Source organism: Engraulis encrasicolus, chromosome 7 (assembly GCF_034702125.1).
Source record: "Engraulis encrasicolus isolate BLACKSEA-1 chromosome 7, IST_EnEncr_1.0, whole genome shotgun sequence".
NCBI classification, from domain to species: Eukaryota; Metazoa; Chordata; class Actinopteri; order Clupeiformes; family Engraulidae; genus Engraulis; species Engraulis encrasicolus.
The window spans coordinates 3,697,147-3,718,112 of record NC_085863.1 but is presented as its reverse complement, the minus strand read 5'-3'; the positions used below and the strand labels follow the sequence as shown (position 1 = coordinate 3,718,112).

The 20,966-nt window shown below is 44.2% G+C and overlaps 1 protein-coding gene across 1 annotated transcript in view; it reads right to left on the bottom strand.

Annotated features, from left to right (window-relative positions):
- Positions 1-19,468, bottom strand: part of sptbn2 (spectrin, beta, non-erythrocytic 2) — a 153,835-nt gene extending 134,367 nt beyond the window's left edge. The window contains exon 1 of the mRNA XM_063202726.1: positions 19,093-19,468. The gene's annotated coding sequence lies outside the window, so the exon portion shown is untranslated. The remainder of the gene's footprint in view (positions 1-19,092) is intronic.
- Positions 19,469-20,966: the final 1,498 nt, after the last annotated feature.

Below are 20,966 nucleotides of genomic sequence, written 5' to 3'. Positions count from 1 at the left end.
ATTAGCATGTAAAAAGAGGAATGCAGCAGTTGTTTGGAAGCAAAGAGAGAGAGAACCCCTATTGGGCACATCTGCTTCAGGGCAGGGTTGCCAGAGTTGCCCGTGTTGCCAGATTGGGTAGTTTTTTCATCCAATTGGGCTGCTTAGGATGACCGTCTGCAGCGGTCAAAAGTGGATATGAACAGGCAATGAGAGGGATTTTCTGCAGATTTATTGCCATAGAAATCAATACAATTTCAAATTGGGCGGGATTTGAGCATTTTCGGGCTGGAAATGATCAGACACATTTGGCAACCCTGTTTCAGGGGTCTCTCTCATCCTTTACACAGTGCTGCTGCTGTTGCTGCTGCTGCTGCTGCTGTCCCCCATTGCTCTGACCTTGGGAGAAGTCACTGACGTTTTATCTCTCACACACGTGCGCGCACTAGCATGCATGCAAGCATGACATCCCCTCTAAAAGCCACACACGCACACACTCAGAAACGCATAAACACCTTTTTTACCGCCAGGTGTGCGTGTGGACAAGGTTGTGTGTGTGTGTGTGTGTGCCCCCCTCATTCATATAGACACCAGCTTCAGTGCACTGCATTCACTAAACTAAAGAGTGAGTGTTACAATGATTATATGAGTAAGACTTCCAGACTAGTTTATTTTTGCCTTTGTCCAGGATGCTGTGTGACAGTGTAGGCACAGAGGAGTAAGTTAGTCGTTGTGCGTCATTGTGTCACAACGTGTGGGTGTAGTAGTCGTGTAGGCATCTGTGTCACAACGTGTGGGTGCAGTAGTGTAGGCATCTGTGTATGGAAGCTTACTGGTGCGATATTTGTGAGACGACCTTACACAATAAAACAAATTTCTGAAAGGATAGTCTGGGTATTATATTCCAAATAAAATGTATGCTTTCCTAAATGCGTGTACGCACAACACAAGGCTACCAAAACAACGGTGATTTGGTGACGGATTTCAGTTCAGAATGGCTGTACTGTAACTTAGTCCTTCATCCTAACGGTGAAATAATATTCACAGCAACTCTCGTGCAAAACATCAGAGATGGGAAGTGCAGACCAGAGATGGGAACTGCAGACCAGAGATGGGAACTGCAGACCAGAGATGGGAAGTGCAGCGGGATTTGAGCTGCAAGGATCCTGAGATGGGAACTGCAGTGGGATTTGAGCTGCAAGGATCCTGAGAATAGAGAAGAGTGGCTGGTTCTCTAGCTAGCCTGTAATGAGTGTCAGGGGGAGCTGCAGCTTGGTGAGGAGACAAATATAGACGAGTGTGGATAATGGGTATCGGGGGGAGTTGACATGTGTGTATAATGGTATGGGGGGGGGGCTTGGCGTGTACTGAGCAATACTGTAGCAAAAACATACAGAAGGAAGCTCTAAAAATATATAAGTGGTTGGGAATTGATGTACAATTATCATGCATGATGTTCAGCAGGCATGTGCGAGTCATGTGCTTGAACAGGGGAAGGAGGACCCAATGTTATGGATGCTGGGAAGGAGAGAGTTGCAGAGGTGGGAAGGGAAGAGAAGAGACTGGAGGTTCTGTTAGTATTGAGGAGAGCAGAGGAGAGAAGATCTCAGGGAGGCAGACTCACACGGTATGCATACAACTTACAACGTATAAAGTGCTTCATATGGGTATGATGTTAGTCATGTGCTCATTGACCAGGGCAAGGACTAGTCAATGTTATGGATGCTAGAGAGGAATGAGTTGCAGAGAAGGGCAGGGAATAGACGGGAGGTTCTGTTAGGAGACTACAGAGGGGAGAAGATCTCAAGGAGGCAGACCCATATGGAACAGACACTGTGCAGGCAGACCCATACGGAACAGACACGGTACAACATACCAAGTGATTCATATGGACTAAGTTATATAATATTTCTATACGTCACAACATACTATAAAGTGGACCATTCCTCATATACAAGTAAGACACACTACATTCCATGTAGTATAAGTTAACGTAAACATTATCCATGGAATGTGCCAGTGCATGCTCTGTATATGGTGCATACCAGAAAGATCTAAGATCTGTATAGTCATGTAGTTGTTATCTTTTCTACATATGGGGAGAGAGAGAGGAAGTGAGCATGGAAAGAAGATGAGTGCTAACACATTGCACATTAAATTGCATAACAAAAAAGCAAGTGTTACCATAGATAAACATGCATACAGTGCATACAAAATACTACATTCATTGTATGCAAAAACAAGCCACAAACATTATCCTTTTCAGGACATCAGTCATGAAGGTCCATTATATCAGAAACTCATCCATGTCACTATGATGATGATGAGTTCAATGAACTGCCAAAAGAACTACCAGCTGCCTACCAGACTGCCGCCTACAGACACACACACGGATGCACACACATATTTTATGGCAGCCTGCACACAGATGTGTCCAGGCAAGTGTCTGTGTGTGTGCGTGCGTGCATGTGTGTGTCGTGTGTGTCGTATGTGTCGTGTGTGTGTGTGTGTGTGTGTGTGTGTGTGTGTGTGTGTGTGTGTCGTGTGTGTGTGTGTGTGTGTGTCGTGTGTGTCGTGTGTGTGTGTGTGTGTGTGTGTGTGTGTGTGTGTGTGTGTGCGTGCATTTTACTGTACATCAAAACACTAACACTCACTGGTAAGTAACCCCACATGAGTGATTTCAGTTCAGATTTCAGTTTCAGTGTGTGTGTGTGTGTGTGTGTGTGTGTGTGTGTGTGTGTGTGTGTGTGTGTGTGTGTGTGTGTGTGTGTGTGTGTGTGTGTGTGTGTGTGTGTGTGTGTGTGTGTGTGTGCGCATCACCTATGCTGTTTGTTGTTGTGTTGTGTGTGTGTGTGTGTTTTGTCGGTGCTGGTGACTAAAGGCCTCGTTTTGGTGATTTAGTGAACTCCAAAATACACAGAGCACCTGCACCGTCTCAATCCCATCCTCTCCCCTCCCCTGGGCGAGAGAGAGGTTGAGGCAGACCTGCACTAACAGGATTAGTCTACTGTACTGTACCGGGCCCATCTCTCCTGCACTAACACACGTACTCACTCACCAACACACAGCTAGCACCACAACACAACACAGCCATGACCCCATTCCCTCACCGTGGCGCGCGAGACGGGGCCAGGCATGAGAGGCCAGGGCAAGCTAGGCCGGCGTGATGTGACGCAACACGACGCGACGCGAAGCGAAGCGATGAAGGGGGTCACCTGCCAGGTCAAAGACATCCAGGTGGAGCTGCTGTTGCTGAACTAAGACGCTGAGAGTGGTGCGAGTCGACCACCTACCTACCGCACCTATTTAGCATTTCCTTAGGAAGTAAGTTATGGCAAACCCACACACAGACACATGGAGAGGTATGACCACTTGCCTATTTAGATTCTAAATTAGAATAGACTTGAAGTACACAAAACATTCCCTCACCGCGCGAGGCATGCAAGGCCAGGCCAAACCAGGCCGGTGTGATGCGACACGACACATTGTGACGAAGTGGTCAGGTCACCTGCCAGGTCACAGGCATTCAGGTGGAGTTGCAGTGCCATGACCATTTAATCAGCCGCAAGTATGCAAAACTAAGTCACCGAGAGTGGCCCAAGCCAACCACCCACCTATTACACATACATACAGTAAGACTGACCCTTACTGACACCACACATAAGACTGACCCCTCTCTTCCCTACCTAAAAACAGAAACATCATGGCTAGTCACAGCGAGAGGTATGACAACTCAGAATCTGCTTGAAGTAAAGTATGGCACATCACACAGTTTAGTAGGGGTGGGTATTGGCAAAGGGTCCACAATTCGATGCGCATCACGATACACATGCCACGATGCGATTCTATCACGATGCATTGCGATTCATGTACTACTGTGATGCATTGCGATATTTACTTCAGTAAATGTGTAAAATACAGCTTATTTGTCAGTTGCTGTGTAGCTTTCTTAAGTCAGTTCATTCTATTTAAGCATTTTATCATCTGGGAGAGAGTTTACATCACAACAAAAATATTACCTATTCTCTACTGAACAAAATAACCCGTGGCAAATCGAATTTTATTGTCATCAAATAATCAATTGTCATGAATCCATGCAGTATATTGAGAAAATAAGTATCACGATACCTTGTCATGAATCGATGCATTGTATCGTGAGAGTAAGTATCGCGATGCATCGATATGACGATTATTTTGCACACCCCTACAGTTTAGTGCCTTTTATTTGAATCACAGCACATGGAAAGATACACAGATCATTGACAAACATTAACACTGCAGGTTTGTAAGACTGATTAAATAACACACACGCGCACAGGCACACAGACACACACACGTGCACACATATTGAACTCTTTCCTCATCTAAAACAGACAAGTCACGGGGCTTTGGCTGGCGTGCCGCCTCCTATAAGTCATCAACGTGTTATGCAGCAAGGGGATGGAGGTGACCTGGATAGAACTGAGAGGAGAGGGAGAGGAGAGGAGAGGAGAGGAGAGGGAGAGGGAGAGGGAGAGGGAGAGGGAGAGGAGAGGAGGAGAGGAGAGGAGAGGAGAGGAGAGGAGAGGAGAGGAGAGGAGAGGAGAGGAGAGGAGAGAGGGAGAGGAGAGGAGAGAGGAGCAGAGCAGGGAGGAGGAGAGCAGAGGAGAGAAGGCGAGAGCAGAGGAGAGAAGGCGAGAGAGAGGAGAGGAGAGGAGAGGGCGAGAGGAGGAGAGGAGAGGAGAGGAGAGGGGGAGATGAGAGGAGAGGAGAGGAGAGGAGAGGGGGAGATGGGGAGGAGAGGGGGAGAGGAGGAGATGAGGAGATGAGGAGAGGAGAGGAGAGGAGAGGAGAGGAGAGGAGAGGAGAGATGATGATGAGCTGAGAATTGATTTATTTGATGAGTGTGATTCCCTCCATTCCTCTACACCTACCTCCCCCACCTCCCCCACCTCCCCCTACAGGCACCAACATTTAATCCATCTTTCACCTACTCTGGCAGTCATGCGTTTAAGTTTTGTGACAGATCACTGAAAACGAATTTCCCTTGTGGGACGGTTTCAGGCTGTGTGACACATCCATCTCGCTGTTCACACAGATCCTTCAATCTTTTTTTCCAATCATCAATCTTTTTCAATCTTCAAATCCTCCCTTTTCTGTTGATTGTGTTCAGTGCAATTGCATGTTTTCTGGGGCCTATACAAAGTAGTTGGTTCAGGAGTAAACCAGGTTATGTTAAGGGGTAAATCATCTAATAGAAGAGGCCTGCCGGCCTGTGTTATCTTAAAGGGACACTGTGTGAGATTTTAAGTTGTTTATTTCCAGAACTCATGCTGCCCATTCACTAATGTTACCTTTTTCATGAATACTTACCACCACCATCAAATTCTAAGTATTCATTATGACTGGAAAAATTGCACTTTTCATACATGAAAAGGGGGATCTTCTCCATGGTCCGCCATTTTGAATTTCCAAAAATAGCCATTTTTAGCTGCAAAAATGACTCTACTTGGACCACACTAGAAAATATTTGTTTATTACTTAGTAAACTTTCATGTAAAGATCAAAGTTGGCAATAGGCAGCCCAGTTTCAATGAACAGCATTGTTGCAGTACCTTTATTGACCATTTCCTGCACAGTGCCCCTTTAAGAAAATGAGGACTCCAGGGTCCTCTATTAGATGATTTACCTCAGGGTTTCCCAAACTGGGGTGCGTGCACCCCTGGGGGTGCGCGGCCTGTCACTAGGGGGTGCGCGAGCTGAGTAGAGCAATGGTGGAAATGTGTGTTTTCTTTATCCAGCATTAATGAACGTCAGGTAGCTTTAATTGTTTGATGAATTGTATCCATCTGAAGTGTAATTTATAACTCATAGACTTGTCATGCAATAAGTTCCATTGTAATGACGGCAGAAAAAACGTCAGGTCGATTGGAAATCAGGATTACCCAAAATATGCGGTGGTGCAACATTCGCTTAGGGGGTGCGCTAACCACATTGAAATGTGCAAGGGGGTGCGCAGGGGGAAAAGTTTGGGAACCGCTGATTTACCTGGTTTACTCCTCAACCTGCTTCGTAGAGTGCGTTCCAATATGCGACCTTGCTTCCTCCACTTGTGCTTGTGGCCTTGCCCCGCCTCCTGGCCCCTCCTCCGTGGAAAAAACAATTAAGTTTCCCAGCTGTCAGCCTAGCCACAACAACTTTTCATTCACCATCCCATTTGCAAATGAGAAAATGACTTTAGAATTGAGCTTTTGCAAGATATTGAAATATAATGCTGTTGTCAGTGATGTCATCATGACATATTACTTCCTGGTACGAGGCCACAAGCACAAGTGGAGGAAACAAGGTCGCATATTGGAACGTACCCTTAGTATACCCCTCTGAGCTACTCTTCTCCTTCTCTTCTCCCTTCCCTGAATTCTTTGGCCCCGATTTTGTGTTTTTGTTTGGCCACGAGTCTCAGCTGGATCAGATGTCATAGGTCATAGGTCATGGGTCGCGTGCCTGCTTGCAGCCTGTAGCTCGAGGCCTGGCCAGCTGCTATCTGAAGAGAACACACTCGCAGAGGAAAAGAACCGCCAAAGGGCTCTCATACCTGAACATTCCTCCCTAACCCTTTGCCTCTTTCTCTCCCTCTCCTTCCCTCCAACTGCCGCTCTCTCCCTCTCTCTCTCTATCTATCTCTGCTCTCTATCTATCGCTGCTCTCTATCTATCGCTGCTCTCTATCTATCGCTTCTCTCTCTCTATCTATCGCTTCTCTCTCTCTATCTATCGCTTCTCTCTCTCTATCTATCGCTTCTCTCTCTCTATCCATCGCTTCTCTCTCTCTCTTCATCGCTTCTCTCTCTCTCTCTCTCTCGCTCTCTCCCTCTCTCTCTCTATCTATCTCTGCTCTCTCTCTCTCTCTCTCTCTCTGCTGTTCCTTCTTTCTCCCTCTCCCTCTCTCTCTCTTCCTCTCTCTCCAACTGCTTCTCTCTCCCTCTCTTTTCCTCCAACTGCTTCTCTCTCCCCCTTTCTCTTTTCCTCCAACTACTTTTCTCTCTCCCTCCCTCTCCTACAGTGTGTAATGAGGGGGAGACATAACGAAGGTGGGCCAACCATGAATCCTCGCTGGGTGAAATGTGTTTCTGTTGTAGCTAGCTGTGTGTAGCTGTGGTCCCATGATCTCTTCCTAGAGATAACTCAGACACAAGGGCTGGGCGATATGGAAAAAAAATTATATCACGACGATATGGACTACTTTATATCCCGATAATGATATATATCACGATATACCACAATTACACATGTTTTCAATTATTCTCTCTATTTTCTCTTTATTTTGTGTCGCAAAATCACATTTCTTTACAATGAATCTTTTTATTCTTATTTTTTGTTACATGAACTGAGAGCGAACATGAACTTGATGAAATGTAATTAAATGATATTAAATTGTATAAAATTGATAACATTAGTCTCTCACAATATAAACGATAGAGGAGAAAGGGCACGATATATACTTTTATATCACGATAACGATATATATCGTCATATTGCCCAGCTCTATCAGACACTGTTCAATAAATTACGAAGCACGAATTTCTGATGTGTTCGGGGACAAGGCTTCAACTGAAATCAACATTTCAACTGGAAACGGAGTTAAAAAAAAGCAATTATTTTAACAACTGTGCCACTGAAGACACTAAGGCTAGACAGTCAAAGCAAGGTCATCATTCATAAAGACAATTATGTCAATCTTGCCAATCTGTGACCATTCAAACAGTACGCTGCACCATTCAAACTAGTTCGTTCTACTGTATAGTAGCAAGAAAACACTGAGCTTTTACAGTTATTTGCAGCATTTTGAGAGCCTTGCAAGTTTTTTCAGGATTTAAAAAGTGGTTGGAGTGGAAAAAGGTATTGGAGTGTTTCAGTACTAGATAGTCAAGGTCACATATACACTGTCAAGGTCAACTTCTATGACACATAACTGCCATTTATGGATAAAAGTTAGAACAGTGAAGTCAATGAACGGGAGTTACATGATACCACCAGTGTAGACAATTCAAGAACTGGTGAGTACAGATGACGTCATTGAACCTTTTTTATTATTTTGTCTGTTAAGACTTTTGTGTTGTTGAGTTACAGCAGTGGTTCTCAAACTCAAAGGAAAGGTGGAAGGAAAAGTGACTGGTGAGATTAAACAAAGAGGGACTGCAGTCGAATGCAGATGTGTGTTCATTTCCTGTGGTATTCAAATTCATGACTATTAATAATATAAATAATGTTGGTGAGGGTTTTAAACTTATTGACTTATTGGCGAGACAGGAAATCATTTCCTTGGGGGGAAAAAACCCCAAAATCAGATGTCACACCCCCCCACACACACACACACACACCTTGAGAAACACTGATACACTGTTACAGTGATCAAACAATAATTTGCACTGCAGTGGAATTTGACCTTACTTTGGTATGTCGTGTACGGAGGAAATTACATTTACATCAGAAACGCCCCCATTTCTCCTTAGCCCAACTCCATTCACTAGAGCATAATGTAGATGACAAAGTCAAGTCAACAACAGAGGAGAGTAAACAGTCGAGTCAATGACGTTTTGTTACTTAACACACGTCAGCGCGCAACCACAGCTAATGGCACTATTATAAGGACTAAGCTTCAATTATTTTTGTGTTTAGTGGATTTTTGTATACTGAAGATGCATACTGATTGCAGTACATTCATTACCAACTAATTTATTTGAATTGGTTGTGGTTGTACCACCTTAGCCTGACTAACATCGACTTTCAAATCTCTTCGAGACTTGATCTGACCAAGAGCACAACAATTAACATTTCCCAAGCGGCATTTCCCAAATGGCCTCCCTTGGTTTGCTAATGATTGTACGGTTCTCAACAAAATGGGAGGAGTTCCCGTATTATTTGTTCTGTCAAACGGTCCTACATTGTAATTTTATCCTACGGTAGGAGGTTCTGTCAGACATGTCTGTTAAACGGTCCTACATCGCCATAGATAGACGTCAGACATGTTTGTTCAACAACTTATAAGTTAAATCCTGATTTTTCCGAAAATGTCCTTCCTGCTTCCTGCAATCGCGTCAGATGAAACAAAGTCCAGACCATGAATACGAAATGGAAATGGTAGTATTATGGGATGGTCAGGACCAGGCTACCTGGCCCAAGGAGGTGTGCCAGAATCCTTACAAAATCCAATGTGAGGATGAAGACTAAACTAATAGGAGGGGCTATGACAGGTTGGAGGTGATGGATGCTTACTTAACTAGGATGCGATGAAAACCTGACATCGCCCCACCCTAACACAACGCCAAATTAGGATCGAGAACAGGCACTTACACCCTCAAACATAAACGCCCATGCACTGCACACACACACTGTGCATTCACTCTCTTACACCCTCAAACATAAACGCCCATGCACTGCGCACACACACACACATGCATTCACTTACTCTCTTACAGCCTCAAACATAAATGCCCATTCGCTAACTCTCTCTCTACACACACACACACACACACACACACACACACACACACACTGGAAATAGGAGCAGATGAAAGCCAGTATCTGTTTTGTGCCCACACACAAACACACACGCGCGCACGCGCACACGCACACACGTACACACACACACACACACACACACATCTATGGGCCTACACCACATACAGAGTATAAAGCCACACAGTCGTGTATAAGCAAGGCCGCTTCCATCTGAATTTGTGTGGGCAATCAATTCACTCTTGCAACATACGGCTCTGCAAGAGGGTGCGTGTGTTTGTGGTGAAATGGTTTCAAAATCACAGATGATGACAATAAAAAAAAATGCTTTCTACGGCAAAAGACAAAAAAAAGACACTGTACTTAAAAACACACTTTCATCATCCAAGCAGGCGGTAACTTGGGTAGTTCAGATTTGTAGTCACATGAGGCAGCATATGCGTTTTCAAAACTACAGCCATCCTGTTAGGAACAGAATATGCAACCTCTGGAAACGGCTGCCACTCAAAAATGCGGTCCGCTCACGTGATGCGCTTCCGTGACAAGTTTATTACTAGGCTGTCTATTCACCAATCATCTCTCTGAGCTATTCAAATGCAGAAACCAACAAAACATATTGCGGTTCTCAAAATAGGACAAAATAACTAGTGCCAAAACAGGACCGATATACATAGACACAGGGAGGCCAATGCTGCATGTTCATCATCATGTTTCTCTCCCATGATCCTTTTCACTCAGAATAGAACGCTTAATGATCACCATTCACTAGGACTGTAACGATATTGTATCGAACCGAGAAATTGTGATACACAGAGTCACGATACTGTATCGTGATACAAAGAGGCAGTATCGTGATACGCCCTTTTAACGTTTTGACACCCATCTGCCCAGAAAACTACCACATGATATGAAGTGATGGTGCTTCCAAGCATCATCATTATTATATATAAACTTTTTAAAAAATATATTTGTAGCCTCCTGTAACCTACACTACCTTTGAACTATCATAGTTCTTATTTATAAATATTATAATATTGGTAAATGTAAAATCGAGGGGTGTATCGAACCGTAGGTCATGAATCGTGATAAAAACCGAATCGTGAGTACAGCCCTACCTAGGGGTGGGCGATATGACGATATTATATCGTGAATCGTGATATTGAGTAAAATATCGTCTCGAATCTGCCAAAGTGGAGAAATCGTATAGATCGTCTTGCAGTGAGGATGTTTATTATTAGTATCAGAGTGACGTTTTCTCACTTGTGTTGTTGTCTTCACTTTATTCTTTACATTATTGTATTCCAATTGTACACTTTATGAGAGTATCATCAGTGTGTTAACATTTTATTGACTGCAAATTAGAAATTGCAAGTATATGAAAGTTATTTTTTGTTGTTTTTTTTTTGGATGGAAGATCGTGATAAAAAATCGAAATCGTGATTTCATGTTAAAAAATCGTGATACAACATTTTTGCCATATCGCCCACCCCTAGCCCTACCATTCACTCACATCGTCACCGGCGACGAGAAGGAGTCACGATACAATTCTGTTCTTCCACCAATATTATTATTACAGGCGATGAGGTAAGGTCAGCGGGAAAGAAAATAATTGGGAAGAAATGTCTGATGCTTGCAAAGGCTGCGAGATCTCCACTGGGAGGAGAGAAGAGAAGAGAAGAGAAGAGAAGAGAAGAGAAGAGAAGAGAAGAGAAGCAGACAGAAGAAGAGAGGTGAAGGAAGAGAAGAGAAGAGAAGAGAAGAGAAGAGAAGAGAAGAGAAGAGAAGAGAAGAGAAGAATACAAGCAGAAAAGAAGAGAAGAGAAGAGAAGAGAAGAATACAAGCAGAAGAGAAGAGAAGAGAAGAGAAGAGAAGAGAAGAGAAGAGAAGAGAAGAGAAGAGAAGAGAAGAGAAGCAGAAAGAGAGAAGAGAAGAGAAGAGAAGAGAAGAGAAGAAAAGAAAAGAATACAAGCAGAAAAGAAGAGAAGAAGGAAAGAAGAGAAACAGAAATAGAAACAGAAATAGAAACCGAAACGGAAGAGAAGAGGTCTCAGCTCTGTGATAACACCCCAGCCATAGGCGCGGCGCGCCCCCTCCAAGCTAAATATAGCTAATAAATGCTAATTAAGCCATGTCACAATGACAAACCCAACAAATTCCTTGACTGTTACCATGGGGATAAGCATGGGTTGGCGACAGCCATATGAATATGGCGACGCAAAAAAAGGCAACCAGAAAGGAGCACACACACACACACACACACATGCCTTCAATAGGCAACCAGGAACACACACACACTGATGCCTAGTAGGCAACCAGGAACACATACACACACACACACACACACACACACACACACACACACACTATGCACACACACACACACACACACACACACACACACACATGCCTACAGTAGGCGATGTTGTACACAACACACACACACACACACACACACACACACACACAAGCTTAAAGTAGGCATACACAAACATTATGTACACCTACCTACACACACACACACACACACACACAATACTATATAAAGGCGTACATGTACATGCTGTGCGCTGCACACACTATACACAAACGGCACCATGAGCTTGGTGGAGTGGAACGGCACTGCCATCCTCATCCGTCACGTTAGGCATGATCGGGGTTCCCTCGAGTGTTGCGCGACAGTGCTGCCTGGATTGTGTAAGAGGCAAGAGGAAGAAATGCACACCGCTCGGCTCCCTTTTCATCCTGTTCATAATCGTGACGAAAATACTGAGAGAGAGAGAGTGTGTGTGTGTGTGTGTGTCTTCCTTGCCTTCCATGAACTTTACATTTTGACCCTGCATCCTACTAATAGAAATTGGATAGTGTGAGATCAGACTGCAAATTCCTTGCATGGTTTAACCCATTGTAGCCTGGAAACACATTAACGCTGAATTCAGGTTCTTGAGATTTGAGGGTTTTCTGTTAAAAACGTGGATGTTAGAGCTGAATGAACACATTCTAATGCAAAATGAGGGTCCTAGCTTTTAAATGCAGCTTATTTCACGTTTGTATGTGCTTCGGAGGCTGAGATATTTAGGATTTAATAGGCAGAGGGCACCCTTTCCCAAAAATGGCTTAGGCTAAAATGGGATAAAATAAAGCACCCACCCTCCACTAGCCATTTGTGAACAAAACGTAACTATATTTGGCTTCGAAAACAATTACCGGTACAGACACGTCATCAGCCGTCAGCGGATAAACTACTGTATGATTAACGCTTACGTCACAGATTACAATAGCCAAGCAGGCTACACAGTAGCCTACAACACACAAAGACTTCAAAGAGTGTTCAAAGATCTGATGATCCTACTGCATGCACAGCCAGTTTCCAGGTGCTGGTGAAGTGCAGTCAGCAGTAATCCATGGGACACAAGGAAGAATCACCCCACACTGGTGGACTTAATTTTTAGGACTTTGAGTGAACCTGACGAAGCGCAAGCGAAACGTGTTGCTCACTAGGCTAAATACAAAAGCAGCAAAAATGAGTCCCCCAGTGTGGGATTCTTCTTGTTTCTGTTGGACTTCAAATTGTGTCTTCTTGTTAAGTGCTCTTACTGTGCAGTTGCGAACTGATGGATTGTGTTCAGTTGAATTTCTGTTTTTTTTGTCTCCCTACTCATCTGGCTACTGAACTACAGAGCTGGGCTACAGTAGCCTTCCATCGAAAGTCCTTTACGACTCTTTTCAGCGGGAATGCAGTCTAGCAAAAACCTCAAATTCATTTTGGCCAGTCAGTAACATTCAAACACATCACATCCACCTCGTCAAGTTCAGAGAGGACTCAAGCAGTATAGTGGGGGGAAAGTGGGTGGTGGGTGGTGTATAGGGATGCCACCCATCCCTTGAAATACAGAATCGTCCCTTATTGGGAAGTTAAGTACTTATTCCTTTAAGTTCCTTATTCTCATTAATAGCTAAGGCTGAAACAGGCCACAATGTGGTTAAAATGCAGGAAATTGCTTCTAAAAAATGCAGGTGTCCCTTATTTTAGTTGCTGAAAGGTGGCAACCCTAGTGGTGTACTACATAAAAAGACAAACAAAGATGTTCTTCACCAAGTCAAATCCATCACCAAAATAACATACACTACACTGACCCCCATCCCTCTGCAGTCCCAATAGACTGTTTATTTTCTAGGGCAAGTGAGAATTAAGCCCAAATACATGAAACTGTGTAATTTGTTTATTGCATGTTGTTATTATCCACTACATTTCCCTGATATCAGACAGCCTTTCTGTGCCTTGTGTGTGTTTTTATCTCAAGGAGACGCTGTCACTAATATTGCTGTGGTACATAGTCAGTCAGTCATCAATACACAAGAGTAAAACCTTGAGTTTACATGAGTGGTTCTCAACCTTTTTGAACTAACGTCCCCTTGAACTCATCATAAGCCTGCCAACGCCCCCTTTAGTATTGAAAAATAAAATATGACTAGACTACTAATGCATCCCAATGGTCCTTCTCAACGCCCCCCTATGGCTCCCTAATGCCCCCGTTAAGAAACACCAAGTTACATGGGGAGGACATGATAGACTAGGGGAGGAGTGGGGGGGGGAGATGAAAGAGAAGATGAAAGAGAAATCAGAGGAAATCACCACACAAGTCTTTCTGGGACTAAGATGTTGAGTATTTATGTTTGTGCGAAGAGACAGAGCCGTCAACAACAAAAAAACCACACACACACAAAACAACAAAGTTTCCAAAAAAGCCTACATCTCCCTCCGTAAACACAACACACTCGTGCTCAGCCTCAGCCCGTACCCCATGGGACGCCATTAGTGAGAAAAGCCCATCAGATCTCCTCTGTCAGCACAACGCAGAACTACAGCACACAGAGGAGACCTGCAATGCCAGTTCCGAACTCTTTTAACCAACATATAACTTAAAAAGTGAAAAAAGTGAAAGTGAAAGCCCATTGGGAAACTCCAACTCCCATTGTCATTGTGACACAGCACTCCACAGCACACAAGTGAACACTGCACACAGCACACAACGAAATTGCATTTATGCCTCACCCGTGCAATATCCCCCTTTCTAAAAATATATTTTACCTTTATTGATAGGAAAGTGGAGATTATGACAGGAAGTGAGTGGGGAGAGAGATGGGGAAGGATCAGAAAATGACCCGGGCCAGAATCGAACCCGGGACGCTGTCGTACTAGCAACGCAGTGCCCTAACCTTTAGGCTACGGCAGGGCCACAACCCAGAATATCCCCATTTTTGCTTGGGCTTAGATTTCAGATTAGATAAGTATTGTATCCATAAAGGAAGAAAGGAAATCCGCACACTGTTACTGCTCACCGATTTATTTGAACACAACGTTTCGACCTCAGGCGGTCTTCGTCAGGTGTATACACACACATTCACACACACTATAATCACAGAGCAGTTCATCTGAAGATTGAGAGGATGCTTACATATCCTCCATTCTACAAGTTTTCATTAAAAACCTGTTCTCTGCTGTGCTGTGCTGTGCTGTGCGGTCCCAAATGAGCACAACAAAACAGGCAGCCAAACATGCACACATCCACACATTTGTGGCCAGTAGTGTGTGTGGCTAGTAAAGTGGAATGTGGTGTGGAAAGCTGCGTGTGTGCTGGGGGACAATGGTACCGGTAGTGGTAGAGATGACAGGGGCTTAGCATCGCACTCATGCTTGGCTGCAGGACAATAGACACCCCTGACTGACTGACTGACTAGCTAGCAGTGTGCGTGTGTGTGTGCGTGCGTGTGCGCGTGCGTGTGTGTGTGTGTGTGTGTGTGTGTGTGTGTGTGTGTGTGTGTGTGTGTGTGTGTGTGTTTGACGTGGGGGATCGGATTTTGAGAGTCAGCACTACAGGGGGGCCCCCCCATTTGAATTCCTGCACCTCCACTTATCTATCCGTCCCATCCCTGCCCATTCCTCTCCTCTCCTCTCCTCATCCTCTGACCTGGGCAGAGTGGGATCAAAAAACATCCAGGCGTTTTGACTTATACTGGTCCCTTACACGCACAACCCGCTTTCAAACTACATCCTGCTTGACTCAGCCCTCTATTACATTACAGTACATTGCATTTGGCAGACGCAATTATAACCAAAGCGACTTTCAAAAGAGGACATAATCAAGCCAACATCACAAGCAAATACAATACTCTATATTGATGATGGACCAATACGTCCACCCCTTCTGAACTGTAGGCAAGAGTCCCTAACAAAACAAACAATCAAAAAAAAAAAACAACAACAACATCGGGGCCCCTGTGGACTATGGGCCCCCGGGAAAATGCCCTTTATGTCAGATCACCAGTCCATCCCTGACATCTGGCCAGCAGTCCAACTCTGCATTAACCATTAATCAGTGGATCAGTTCAAAGTCGCCATTAACCCCCTATTGGATTCTGGATTTGGGGATGCCATGTCTGGCTGAACGTCCCCATTAACCCCCTCTGTGCTGGATTTGGGGATACCATGTCTGTCTGTCTGAAAGTCTCCATTAAGCATCAGCTGGATTTGTGGGGTGGAGGATGCCTGATGCACTGCATAACACTCACTGCCCATTATAGCTTAACGAGGGGAGGGATCCCCCTTAACACACACACACACACACACAACCGACCGACCCCACAGGCTAAAGCACTCACAAAAACAACAGTGGATTTGATAGGTCAACTGTAACAAGATGAGACAAGACGTGACGTAAAGTTGGTAACGACAAAAGCCAAAACAAGGAAAAAGACAATGACAGTAATGTGGCCTTCTCTTCTCTTCTCGTCCCTCCGTGTCACTCTCGTGAAGGCAACAACAGAGGGCTGAATAACATGCCCAGTCAGTCACACACACACACACACACACACACACACACACACACACACACACACACACACACACACACACACACAGACAGCATGCCTGTCTGCTGGCCTAGCCCAGGGGCGTCATTCAGGAGGATAAAGTGTGACTGAATCACCAGGGCCCCATGTGTATTGGGGGCCCCACACACACAGTCTGATTTATGTAGGTATATGGCTGGAGGGGGTCCATTGGAGCCGATTGTACATAGGGCCTCAAATGTGTTGCTTACGCCCCTGGCCTGGCCCGTTAGGGAGAGAGTTCTATACATGCCCTCCCACAACAGGACATCTCTTTCTCCTTAATGGCATCAAGCACCAAGCCTATTCAATTCATTCGACAAGCATAAAATGAAAATGGCAGGCATTCAGGGGGACAGCTTATTCAATCCCCCCATCATCATCATGAACTATCTAAATGGTCCAAATCCAAGCCATCCACACATTAGGGGTGTGCAAAATAATCGTCATATCGATGCATGGCGATACTTACTCTCACGATACAATGCATCGATTCATGACAAGGTATCGTGATACTTATTTTCTCAATATACTGCATGGATTCATGACAACTGATTATTTGATAACAATAAAATTCGATTTGCCACGGGTTATTTTGTTCAGTAGAGAATAGGTAATATTTCTGTTGTGATGTAAGCTCTCTCCCAGATGATAGAATGCTTAAATAGAATGAACTGACTTAAGAAAGCTACACAGCAACTGACAAATAAGGTGTATTTTACACATTTACTGAAGTAAATATCGCAATGCATCACAGTAGTACATGAATCGCAATGCATCGTGATAGAATCGCATCGTGGCATGTGTATCGTGATGCGCATCGAATCGTGAACCCTTTGCCAATACCCACCCCTACCACACATGGGACATGATGGAACGGCATGGCCATATTCTGCTAGTCTAGTCATCTGGTGCCACTTGCATAGGAATAGTGAAAATGGGTGGCAAGGTAAGGGCCAGTTTCATGTTGTTTACCAAGAGGAATAGCCTCAGGACAGCTGATACTGGCAACATGGGTTCATAAAAACACAGGCAACGCTGACTCTGTTTACATTTCACTTCACTGATGGGTATTGAAGATTCCCAGATTCACGCTCCCATCTCATTACACTCCCATTTCATCTCGCTCCCACTAGCCAGACTAACGGTACCACCGCCATATTACGGAGCCAGTTATCTTGTTGATGTTAGTTTTTTGTTTCTAACCCTAACCTTAACCCTAACCCTAAACCTAACCCTAACCTTAACCCTAACCCTAAACCTAACCCTAACCCTAACCCTAAACCTAAACCTAACCCTAAATTGCTTGTATGTGGCAGTATATGATAATACGTGAAATATAATCGGGTGGGGACCGCAAGTCCGGGAGTGATAGAAACACCGGGGACCGCACGTCCGGGAGCGAACTCCGTTGGGAGTCTCAGTCTGTATGCCGTATTGAATGGGTTTCCTCATATTCTAGGTGTCGGGCATGGGTGTAATTTTAGCTGTGGATGGTGGGAACATTATCCTTAACACTTTTGAGATAAACCTAGCATGTCCCCTACCACTTTTTCCACAAATATAACGCAATATCCAGACAATTTGCCCCATGAATGTCCCACCACTTTCCAAGCCAAACGTTCTCCTTTGGTCTCGAGGACTGATCTCTGTATCAGGGAACGGGATTGGATCCATTTTCCCTGCCGCACGCGCGAGGGTGACACAATTCAGCACCAGATAGCGGACAGAGCGCGAGTCAAGCGATAAATAAATAAATATTCCAGATCGGGGTAGGGAACATTTCGCGAGAGAGAGAAAATGCCGCCTCTTCAAACATTCTCGTCGCATATTTATGCTGGAAACTAAAGGGTGCTAGGATTGAGTTGTCCTGCTGCATTAGAGGCACAATTGCAATCGGCATTGACATTATGTTGGCATGCAATTGACCATAAATCCTACTAATCCACCCGTGCCTTCTCCATGGTACTGTGCTAACGTTTCCAAAATCGCGTACCAGTGCTGGTGGTGTGTTTCATTGGATGGCCCAATCAAGGGTAGCCTATTGCTCATTTTCAGTGATCGGTGTGCATTGCATTTCAAAGCAATCCGGTCAGAATGTTTCACCTTGTAAAAGAAAATACCGATCTGCATCAGCAAATATATCTGACTGCATCAATTCACCAGGAGAAATGAGCAAAACAACGCAATTCAGTCAGTAGTACTGTACATTGGATTTTCATGAATCAGACAACGCAACAGCTAGATTCCCCCTGCCTCCACGGATGACAAATCAAAATACCCAACACGGGCTGGAGCTAACAACAGATATGAAATTGGCTTTTGAAAGTTTATATCAATGAGACAAGCCGTTCATTGGCAAAGGAATTCTGCTACCGTTATCTGCTCACATATAAACCCATCTTTAATTCATCCAAGTCCATTTCTCGCTAACGTTACCTGTAATAAAACGCACCATGCATTTTTTAATACGTCAGTGTGAGGTGCTGCCATTGGGTAGCTAACACATTAGCCAACGGCGAGACAAAGGCAACAGCATGGTGAGGTAACCAGTGCTAGCTTCTAGTCAACCATCATCCCCAATGCCAAAAACGGGAATGGCTACAACGAGGGTTTGGGCAGTCGGGGTACCTCTCTCAGCTATTGCAGATACGTGCTGCTATCACGATAGCCAATAGCTCTCGTCAGCTTGAAAATATACACAGCAGCCTGAAAATGTACACTTACCCGCTCAGCGTACACTGTGATTTCTTTTATTTCTGTAGAAAATCCTCTTCTCCGTTTTGTACGTGTCCTGATGCGCTTGAAGACAAAACACATTCAGTGGCGGTCTCTATGGTCACATAGGTATGAATTCGATGCTCTAGTATAAAATCCCAACAGTAGTGTCTTTTCTGTTAGTAGATCCGCATCCTCCCGTCTGTTTTTCTTCCACGCTGCCAGTGCAGCACGGCGTGTTACGAAACATTAAGCAATCCTTGGCAAGAATAGCGGCGAGAACAGGAGAGGTGAACTGGTTTAAATGCAGTAGCATCCGTGGGGTCGCAGGCAGCAGCAGGCTTGCAGGCAGCTTCCGCGCGCTTCCTGTGTTGCTCAGACGTCCCTCTCGTCCGACGGAGTGAAGAAAGAATGACTGGTGATGGCGCGGGGGATAGACGCTCGAGCTAGAGCTAGGCAAGTGCAATTATGACTTAACCCCAAAAAAATTCTAACAAAAGGTTTCTCAGTGGTTTACAGTACTTTCTGATGTACCTAACAACATACTAAAAATCTGCCAAAATCTGACTTCAGGAAAGGCCTCATTTTCAAGATGGCCGCCGCAGGGCCCTTAAATTGACTCTGGCCTTAAAATTGCATTGAAATGAGCAGGAATAGTGGTGTTTGATGCATGTTTCAACCTTGTAATGTTGTAATTAGACTATGTCCTTGATATATCTATGATTATTAGTGCAGTTTGCAGTTAAAAAATCAATTTACAACTGTATGGTACTGTAATATTAGGCTAATTTGGCCTAGCGGTTAGGCTTAATACTGCTAACCTCTTCTTTGTGTGCATTTTACTTTTTTTTCAATTATGATTATTTCTTACATTAATATACATGTTTTGTATGTGTATGTTTTAAAATATATTTATTTATTTTATTTTGACAGTGATGATCAATGGTAAAAAGCAAGGAATCCATACGAAGGATTCAAAATGTCACTTTTCACTGCCTCCTGTGTAGACAAGACATGACAAACATTAAAAGTGCATGACATTATAACATATATGCACAGGCACAACCAATAATACATCTTAACTTATCTTAACCTATCCTAAGTACACAGCCACAACACACAAAATATCAAAACATTACAGTAACTGTACAGTACAGTAAATTGTACATATGCGCACAGTAGTCAGATCAGGTATTAGCACCAGTAAAAAGCAAGAGATTGTGAGCACAAGACAGTTTATTATGTATTTGTTTAGAGCAACAGGCATACATAGTACAGTTGTAGGTGGGAAAAGTCTTTTCTGGGGGGGTCTGAGTGCAATTGTTCTTTGGAAAGATGCAGATTTGTCCGGCAGCCTGTTGGGTGCAGAGAAGAACTCAGCATCCTTACAGTCTGTTTGAGACTCTGGTGGTGCCAGAAGAGAAGCTTGTTGAGTGGCTTGCATCACTATTGTGATCACTTTGTGAGTGGTGTATCCAAACCCATTCAATATGGCTGTGGTGAAGGGGAGTAGAGTTGCCCAGCTGAGAATCGAACCCAGACCTTCTGGGGTAGTAAACTGGGGCTCTGACCGCTACACCAAAGAGCCAAGCTCATTGGCGTGATAGTCAGAACACACCCACAACCCTAGTGATGGTCACTCCATCACAATGGTAACCAAGCTAAATCATACCCTGTGCCACCAATGCAAAAAAGTGGGATCAAGTAAGTTACAGTTTCCTAAATGGGCGTGAATTTCCTTTCAACTCCACTCATTCTCCTTGTCTCCTTAAGGGGTATGCCATAGGATTTCAGCTTAAAACCTCACATGGATCACATGGATTCCGGAAGAAATACATGAACCATGTATACCTTATCAATTGTCTCCAGTGTGTTGTGCATGG